Raw genomic sequence first — 10849 nt, forward strand, 5'->3', positions numbered from 1 at the left:
GGAATCCAACTTTGATACTCGTTGATCATATAGAAAACATGTATTATTTAAAACTCCAAGGTAATATATATTTGAGAAATATTAAAGTATGTTTAATAGTGCTTTTAGAAAGTATTTATAACATTTGAAATTTTTTATCTTTTAAGTATTAAAAAGATTAGAAACGTTTCTTAAAATCACTATCAAACCTTATTCTTAAAGTATGTTTGGTAATAATTATAGGAAACACTTTTTGTCTTTTTAACACTTGAAATTTTTTTATCTTTTAAGTGTTAAAATGACTAAAAATACTTTCTAAAATCACAATAAAAGAAGCCCTTAATTTTAGTTGCTAAGTGATATAAAAGTTTACCAAATCAACATTAATGTTATATGAGAAATACAATCCAATACCATAATTAGAAGTAATAACATCATTTTAACCGATTCAATTGTTGTGAAATTATGTTCCTAACTTGGATATTATTTCAGATGTCATTTGAGTACACTTTTATTATTTTTAAACATTAAAATTTTTAAATTTTTTTATAAATATTCAACATTTTTTTTGTAATTTTAATTCTATTTTTTATTTTTTAAAAAAATAAAAACATGTTTGTGGTTATAAGAATGAGTAGAAAAAAAACAACCATTTTTGGTGATTTTCAAATAAAATTTTCATAATTTTCAATAATTTCTTAATATTTAAACGTGAGACAGGAGCATTTGTTTCATAAAAAAGAATAAATAATATTTAATTTCTCACCCTAAATTTTCTAAAAATAAATAATATTTATTTCATAAAAAATTGGAATATGAGAAGGGGTTTATGAAACATCTATTTCTTTTTTCCTTTTTCTTTTGCTATCAAATATTTTTAAACATAAAAAGTGAAAACCTATAACCAAACATAATTTTAAAAATTATTTTCAACTTTTAATTACAAAAAATACCTCTAATAATTTTAATATTTCAATAAATCCATAGTAAAAAAAAAAAAATTAGAATTTCGAGCCCATCAATAAATTTGTTAAAAATCTTAAAGACATTGGAATGATTATAATACTTGGAATATATATTTTTAATAAATATTCTGTCCCATACCTGCATGATCCGTTGTAGTCTAGTTGGTTAGGATACTCGGCTCTCACCCGAGAGACCCGGGTTCAAGTCCCGGCAACGGAAATCACTTTTTGTTGGGCTTACTTTGATGTCTATGTTCCATTTTGATATGTTTGTTGGGCCCAGTTGATGTGTTCCATTTTTTTTTCCTATTAACATTTTATCCTTAAAGGCCCATTATTCTTTGATGCCTATTGTTCCATTTTGATATGTTTCTTGGGCCCAGTTGATGAGTTCCGTTTTGTTTTCTATTAACATTTTTTGCTTAAAGGCCCATTACTTTTTCTTGTTAGCATTTTTATCACACCTATGATTGATACCTAAAGCATATTTGAATTTTCTCATAATTTTAAAAAACAACTTAGCTTTTAAAAAAAAAAAAAAGATTTAAAAGTGCAATAAATTTATTTGAAAGCACTTTTAGTTAATTAAAAAAAATTATATTTAATAAAAAAATTTATATTATCAAAATTACTTATTTATACATTTTATGGGGCTTTTTTTTATTCGGTCAAACCTTATAATGTTTGAATTGACTTTTATAATTCATATTTAAGATCCAAACTCCATTTGAATTAGTTTAAGGTTTCTATTCAAAAAGTTTGAAAAAATTATAAAAACTTGTTGGTCAATGACAATCAAACCTGGATGCTGTCAAATGGGTTGAATATTTTTATATCATCTCTTTTATATCTTTCTATATGTAAACTAAATATATTATAATTTTAAATTTAATACATTTTTGAATTTTGTACACGTAAATATATTTACATTATTTCTTATTTTTATCATTTGTTATAGTTTTACTCAATATTCTTCGAGTTTTGTCAAATTTTGTTTTATGGATATTTTTTTGTTAATTTTTTCATCGATATTTATTAATATATTCATAAAATCTAACTTCTGATATATTTATGAAAATTGATGTTTTTAGCTTAGTAAGTGTGTTTTCCTTTTAAACTTGGATATATAATTACATACGTAAAAACCATTTTTGTGTTATTGTTTTGTCAATGATTACAGTTGTGATTTTGTTAGAGTGTTGATGGACTCATGAGATGAGGAAACTCTTCTTCTTTACTTCGAGGTCTCATGAACACAAACTTTGGGATCAATCTCTTAGTGTCACGTGTCATGGAGAAGTATATAAAAGGTGGGTCAAATTTAGAAAAGGTAGTTTGTGTTAGCTTGAACATGAGCATTATGTCGGTTCATTTGGAGAGGAATATGAGCCAAACCCTGAGTTCTTTGAGAAAACGAACCCCATGATTGAATGATGAGATGATACATGGCCAAGAAGTAATATTATATAATAATAAATCTATTATAAAAAAGGGGACTTTTCTAGTCACAACAAAGTCCTCTAAATTTTAGGATTTATCTATATTTACATAAGACTCTTACACTCTCCTTCTTCAAGGTTATCAACATTTGCTTTCAATGATATTATCTCTCTTTTTAATTCTTGATTTTACTCTTCATTTAAGATATTTTAATTGGATTAATTTCATTTACCTTTCCTAAGATTTTGGCTAAATGCATTTAAAGTTTGTTTGATAGTAATTTTAAAAAGTACTTATAATATTTCTAATATTTGCAAAATAAAAAATTTCAAGTATTAAAAAAACTAAAAACATTTTTCAGAATTATTGTCAAACGCACTCTTAGTCTCTATAGATTTGAAATTTCATCAAATATTTCACTTCTTTTGAATGAGAAATGAGGTATTTGATAAAATTTCAAACCAATAAGGGTCAGGTGTATTTAATCAAAACCTCAAGAGGAGGTGAATGAAATTAACTTTTTTATAAACAATTGTAATTGCTAAACAGAAATGAGTAAAAAATAAAGGGAAAGTAGTTTCAGAAAAAGAGATTGAAAAAAGAAATTTAAATTTAATATATTTGACTCAAAATAATTATAATTTTAAATATTTAACTCCAAATGTTACTAATATAATGATATACACTAAAAGCCTTGACAAATGAGTGTTAGAAAAATCAGTAACCTTCTTAAATAATAAAATTTTTTAGTCTCAACTCATGCTAATATACTAAATAATCTCATTAAATGTATAAAATAATAATATTTCTAAAAATCCATAGGTCCCAAAGAAATATAAATTAATAACTAATGAAATATATATATATATATATATATATATATATATATATATATATATATAGATCAAACAAAAATTCATAATATAGCAAATAAAATTTCATAATGTAGTATTGAATAACATTTTATAACTTCTAATTTTCTCAATTTATTTGAATCATCATATACTTGAAACCTATTGTATTTTAAGATATTTAATTTTGACACCACATTTCTTTTTTATTAATAAGCATGTGTTTCTCAAGCTTTCATGTATGAACTTTTTATCACATTCATTCTTTTGTACAAGTATTGTACGATAGAAACATAATACTCTTTATAAATTAATAAATATTCATTTATCAATAAATTAATAAATTATTTATTTATAGATAAATTAATATCCTTATAAGAGCTTTATGTATTAATTTGAATGGTTAGTATAGCATGCAGATTAAATTACATTTGAATTATTTGTGAAGGGTTTATATCTATATATATATATATATAATTTTACTTTTAAAGTTGGTTACAAAAAACACACTTTTCCAAGAAAGAAAGAAGCATAATATACCATTACTATTGCTTTGATAATTGTTTCCCTTGAATGAGCAAACATGGTAGTGCCTTCAATCACCAAGAACATTATATCAATGAAATCCTGTATGTTGCTACCCTCGCCGATGAACCTCATTACATGTTCTTCCACCCAACCTTCCATGTTAAAAAGCATTTTGAAACTTCTAGACTGCCATGTGGTGTTGAATAGTAGGTCAGGTTGTTAGGGTTGTTTTCTTCTTTTTATACAAAATCCTTGTAACTTTTTTCTTTTTTTAATAAAATAAAGAAACAAAGACAAAGAAAGTCTACTCTACTTGTATTTTGTCCTCTATTCCTTTTTCTTTGTTTCCCTTCTTCATTTCTCTCATATGGTATCAAAGCTTTTAGCTCAGAGCTCTTCAATGACATGTTCATTGGAAACCTCTTTTGATTCTTCATTTCCTCTCAATCTTGTTATTAGTTCTTCAAGTTAGCTAGTTGTAGTAAAACTCACGGATGAAAATTCTCATATGGAAACAACAAGCTCTCACCGTGATTCGAGCCTTCAGTTTAGAGGGCTTTATTTACGGTACCTCTATTTGTCCATTTGAGATGACATGTAGTGTATGGAAGTCCATAATTGATGAACCTTGAGTATGTGACTTGATAGAGACAAGATCTATTACTTGTTTCTTGGCTTCCATCTTCAATGAGTGAGAGTATTCTACCATAGATGGTAGGTTATAACACTATTAGTGATATTTGGAGAACCTTTAACAAGGTCTTTGTAATACAATGCAAAGCCAAGATTATGCAATACAAGTTACAAATCCAAAGCCTGAAGAAATCAGGCTTGACAATGAGAGACGATCTTCTCAAAATGAAAACATATTATGATATTATTGCTCCAAAAATGTTACCATTGTTTTGACCCAAATTTCTCTAGGTTCACAAACAGGTCAGTTTCTACAAACAACAATATTGGTAAAAACACAGGTTCGATGACTACAATGTTAACTACTCTGGAATTACTTATTGATGATAATTAGTTTCTAGATTTAGGAGCAACAAATCATATTACAAATGACCTTAGCAATTTGAACTTTGGTTTTGAGTATTGTAGCAGAAATAAGATCTACAAGGGTAATGGTGCAGGTTTGATGATTGCTCATTTTAGTTTTCCATCACTTGATTCTTCTAATTCACCTAAAGTTTTTTCTTTATCTAATTTGCTACATGTTCCCCATATTAGTCTCAATCTCATCAGTGTTAGACAATTTGCAAGAGAAAATAATGCATTCATTGAGTTTCATATATTTATTTGCATTGTGAAGGATCTAGCAACATGAACACTTTTGCTTAAAGGGAGGCTACATGAAGGGCTATATTTGTTCAACCTGTTCAAGGCTCAATCATCTTCATTAACTAGTTCACATTAGTTTTCCCCTATTATTTCTAAGGATCACCAAGTCTTGTCTCTTAAATATAGTAGAATAGGAGGTTGTGATCTAAATTCTCCTATATTTTCTACTTTTAATCAAAATAATGATAATGTTAAGTCATAAGCTATTTTGAGTTTGTGGCATAGGAAATTTGGACACCCAACTCTTTCTATTGTCAAACAAGTCTTGTCAAATTGTAATTTCAAGTTTTCAATGAAATAGAGGGATCATTTTTGTTTTGCCAATCAACTTGGAAAAGTCACAAATTGTCTTTCTCAAATTCCTTGATTGTGTATATTATCCATTACATCAAATAGAATTTGATCTTTGGGGTGCTGCTTCAGTGACATTTAGGAATGGGCTTAGATATTACATTAGCTTTGTTAATGTGTATTCAAGGTACACTTGGATCTACTTCTTAAAATCTAAATTTGAAGTCACTCAAACCTTTCTACGTTTTAATGCTCAAGTTGACATTTTCCCGAATAGAAAGATCAAAATTCTTCACATTGATTGGGGTAGTGAATTTAGATCACTAAATTCATTTATGCAATCAACTAGAGTCACTCATAGATTATCTAGTCCACATACTTCAAAACAAAATGGTATTGTAGAAAGGAAACATAGGCACATCGTATAAACTAGTTTAGTTTTCCTAGCTCAATCTTCTTTACCTTTGAAATTTTGGGATGATGCTTTTGCAACTACTGTTTATCTTATCAACATGTTAACACCAGATCATGGCTCTCGTTGTTGACCATAGTTCATCCTACAATCCATCTTAATACTCTTCACACTAAGTCCAATCATATTTCTCCTTGTTATTTGAAAGAACTTGATTTCTCTACAGGGGTGTTATCAAAGGCTTGGTTTTGACTTCATAGATACATTTAGCCTAGTAATTAAAACAAGCATTGTTTGGGTAGTTTTAATAGTAGCTCTTGCTCAAAATTGGGAGATTATCCAACTAGATGTAAACAATGCATTTCTTAATGGTATTCTACATGAAACAGTTCTTATAAAGCAACTCCCAGGTTTTGAGAAATCTACAATTTCTGTTCCACTAGTATACAAGCTTCACAAAGCCCTTTATGGATTAAGGCAAGCTCCTTGGGTTTGGTTTGATAAACTTAAGTATTCTGTCTTGCAACTTGGTTTTGTGAGTTCTAAAACTAATCAGTCATTGTTTCTTAGATTTACTTCTACTTCGTGTATTTATCTCTTGGTCTATGTTGATGATATCATTATCACCAGAAATGATTCACTTGCAATTTCCACATTGATCTCCCTAATCAATAAGAAGTTTTCACTCAAGGGCCTTGACATTTTCCAATATTTTTTAGGAGTTGAGGTTCAACATACTGAAAATGGAGGAATCTTACTCTCACAAGAGCAATATTTGATTGATATTTTAAGAAAGGCTAAGATGGTTCCAACAAAGGCCTTTTCAACACCCATAGTTGGAGGTTTGAGACTCTCAGCACATCAACGTGAACCTATTCCAGATCCCAAGCTTTATCGGAGTATTATAGGGGGTTTACAATATGCTACTATTACTAGACCTATGATATCTTATAGTGTGAATAAAGTGTTTCAGTTTATGCACTCTTTGATATCTTAACAACACTCTTCATCATTATCTTTATCTTTCCAAACCATCACATTTGTTTCTTGAAGGTTTTTCTTATGCAGATTGGGCATTTGATCCTGATGATAGGAAATTAACTTCATGCTACTACATATTTCTTGAACAAAACCTAGTCACCTAGAGTTCTAAGAAACAACACACCATCACTTGTTCTAGCACTGAAGTGGAGTATTAGAGCTTAGAAAATGCTACTGCTGAAATGGTGTGGTTGCAAGGATTGCTAAAAGAACTACAAGTTCCACAACCTCAAACACTAGTCATTTTATGTGATAACCTCAACACTGTATCATTAAGTGCTAATCTAATTCAGAACTCTCAGATGAAATAGATTGAACTTGATCTTTACTTTGTTCGTGATCTTTACAATGATCAAACAATAGATATCTTCACAAAGTCTTTCTCAGCATCCTCATTCTGCAGATTTCGTGATAAGCTAAACGTCATCTCTCTCTCTACACTTAGCTTGTGGGGAAGTGTTAAAAAGCATTCTGAAACTTCTAAACTACCACATGGTGTTGAATAACAGGTTGGGTTGTTAGGGTTGGTTTCTCCTTTTTGTATAAAATCTTTATAACCAGTTTTTAATAAAATAAAGAGACAAAAACAAGAAAATCTTCTCTACTTGTATTTTGTCCTCTATTCTTTTTCCTTTGTTTCTTTTCTCTATTTCTCTCATATCCCACAAGAGAGTCCACTTTCTTTGACACCCACTTCATCGACTCTAAATGCCCTTGCAAATCTATCCATTCTACACATGGAATGGCATTCAATAAAACAAACATCCCCTATAGAGACAACAAATTTTGAATCATTGCTATGGCCTACCTTGCTTCCTCATTTCCATGGCCCGAATAATCAAAATACCTATTCCCCACTGTTAGAAAAATTAGGTTAATCCAACCTATGGTAATCACCCTATAGGGGGGGTGAATACGGTGATGGTTTCTTTTTCCAAATTTAAACTATGTGAATGTAAGAGACAATTATATGCAAGTATATAATAAACAATATAAAGACAATTGCATATAAGTTAAAAGAGTAGGGAAGAGAGAATGCAAACATAATATTTTATAGTGGTTCGGCGCAACCTGACTTACATCCACTCTCCTCTAGGTTCAATCCCAAGCTTGAGGTTCCACTAATTCAAGGCTTCCAAACCAAGCCTTCAAGCAATACAAGTGGATTATGGTTCCAATCCACCATCTTGGATTTTTGGCTCCAAGCACCCTTTACAATCTTCAAGAGATACCCCACTCTTAAACAATCTCTTAAGTGATACCCCACACTTGAGAATCTTACTCTCAAAGACATACAAATAATTGATCTCACAAAATCCTAGTATAAAAACTTTAAGCTTAAATGATACAAGAAAACTAGGATTGAATGGTGCACTAAAGATATGCAAGTTTTAGAACAATGATGCACTCAAAAACACTATTCCAAGGCTCAAATATATTCAAGAAAGGTTTGGGAAGGTTAAGCTCATGAAATAATAAAGATTGAAGCCTTTTTATAGAAGAAAAAAGTCAAACTAGCCGTTGGGGGTTTGATCAGTTGACTAGCCGTTAGCATTTAATACTTGGCAGGTGATAGTTGGACCTCAACCGGACCTTAATCGGACCTTAACCGGACCTCGACCGGACCTTGATCGATTGAACAACCGTTCTGGAAGAAAGAGAAAGTTTTTTGCACCCTCGACAGGTTGAGCTGGGGGTCAACTCGAACCTCGACCAATTGAGCTGGTAGTCGATTGATTCCTCATCCGGTTCAACCGGTTGAGCCGTTTTTGGCTCAAAAAACCAATTTTTTTAACTTAAAACCTTTTAAACAAGTTTGAAAAAAATTTGACATAAGGTTTTAGTTGAAAACATGAAATCATCCAATTTTAAAAATATTTAAAACAAAATAACTCTTGGATGATTTCGGTGCATAAGTAAAGAATGTAATGCATGAAAATCCTAGTGCACCAACAACCTTACAAAGAGATCTTATGAAGCTTGGGTCTTGAAAAACACTTTTATTTGAGGTGGTCTTCTTCTTCATGATTTCTCTTTGGCTTGATTTGTCTTTGTGATTGCCACTTTGGAAATTGTTTTGTCTAATCACACTTGAAATATAATCATTAGTTCTAAACCTTATTTTGTTATCATCAAAATTGAGATTAACCAAACATTGGTTTCACACCTACGATCATCTTTAGGACTATATTGAAGCTGAGGTGTTGGAACCATTCACTCATCACTATCTTTATTGGATGGACCCAGTTGTTGGATTTTCCAAGTGAGTACAAATCTTTAATGGAAAAATCCAATTCTGAAACCTCCAATTGCTTTAATGCATCAAGGCAATGGGCTGAGAGGATTTTTATCATGGACAACTTGCACATCTTTTGCCAAAGGGCTCCATAAAGGGCGTAACCAAATCTTGCGTAGTTATATCCTTAGAGCTTTCCTGCACTGGAACTTGGATGTGAGGCAAAGGTCTTATCATTAGTGGTGAAACATTCTTTAAAAGCCTCACGGATGTTAACCACAAGTGCATGGTGCACTCCAAGGCGGATCATGAAGACGGGCTATGCTTATCAACCATGGCTCTAAGGGTTCAAAATTGTTGAAAAGTGTCCTAAATTCTTAATTAGTAAAGATTTCTTTTGTGTAGAGAATAATTGTATGAAATATTTCCTATATTCATGTTGTTGTAATATTACATTTCCTTATAAAATAAAAAAAATAAATTATTATGAATATCTTTATAGATGTTTTATGTCATGAGGAGAAAAAGTCATAAGATGGAGATGAATTCGTAAAAATTATATGAGGTAGATAGAGATGTGAGGAAGAACGAGAGATATTCAGTAGAACAAGGGGACTTATGGTTTAAGGTGTGAATACAAAGAATAGAAAAACATAAAATGTTTTGGGAACCCAATAATTGTATTTAATTCCACCCTCTATAATATTCTTTCTTATATAGGATGTAGGTATGGTTGGTTGAGCCACGTTAAAACTTTGTATACCTTTATGTTGATGGTTTTATCTTTAAGTTCTTGAATTAATATTGTTTGCATTAAAACTTTCGTTGATACAAAAAAAATATTAGGGTTTGGCCTCGTAGTAGAGAAAGGTGACCAAGAAATGGCTAGGCACCAAATGGCTCTGGGCTTGACCTGCCCTTGCTTTTTCCCATGGTTTTAAAAACCAACCAGTCCGACCGTTAGCTGATTACGATTCTGGTTCAGTCTAGTTAATTGAGCCAGTGGATAGTTGAACTGGGATCGAACTAGATGAACCAGACAAACTGCCCAATTCCCTCCAAACTGAATGGTTCAACCATTTTAATTTTTTTTTAAAATTTCTACTCCATCAAAATGACACCGTTTTGCTGAGTATAAAAGGTTTCTTTCTCTCACTAAGCAACAAATAAATATAAAATAATTGAAATTTATAATTACATTTATTTTATAATAAATATTAATAATAAATGTGAAATTTATATAATAAATTTTAAAATAACAAAATATATAGATATGTAATTATAATTTTCTTTTCACTTTCATATTTAAATATTATACCTATTTCGTTTAATAAAATTTAGTATATTAATACATTTATATTTATCTTTATCATTTAATTTGATATATCAAATATAAAAAAAGGAAATATTATTAAAATTTTTATATACATTAATTTCTTATAATAATTTTTAATTCTAATAAAATATAAATTATATATTTATGAGATCACCGCTCGACCATTGTTTGACCATCGGTCCGATCAGTGAACCGTAAACCGATAACTTTTTCGATTCAATGTTTGGTCATATTCTTAAAATATTGCTCTTTCCCAGCAAGAGTCATAACTCTCCATATATAATGCAATGAAACCAACCCCAAAATTCCTAAAATTGCTAGTAACTAAGAAAGTTTATCCATGGTGGATTGTGTGTGACTCACTACTCTAAGTCAGTATTTAGATTCAAACTAGTGGGTACAACTTTGCTTTTCGTCCCTCTTGATACC

The 10849-nt window shown here is 30.0% G+C and overlaps 1 non-coding gene across 1 annotated transcript; it reads left to right on the forward strand.

The window, feature by feature from the left end:
• The first annotated feature begins 1091 nt into the window (after positions 1 to 1091).
• On the forward strand, positions 1092 to 1164 carry TRNAE-CUC (transfer RNA glutamic acid (anticodon CUC)). The gene has a single exon. It is a non-coding gene; the product is annotated as a tRNA-Glu (tRNA).
• Positions 1165 to 10849: the final 9685 nt, after the last annotated feature.

The sequence above is a fragment of the Vitis vinifera genome, chromosome 9, assembly GCF_030704535.1.
Source record: "Vitis vinifera cultivar Pinot Noir 40024 chromosome 9, ASM3070453v1".
NCBI lineage: Eukaryota > Viridiplantae > Streptophyta > Magnoliopsida > Vitales > Vitaceae > Vitis > Vitis vinifera.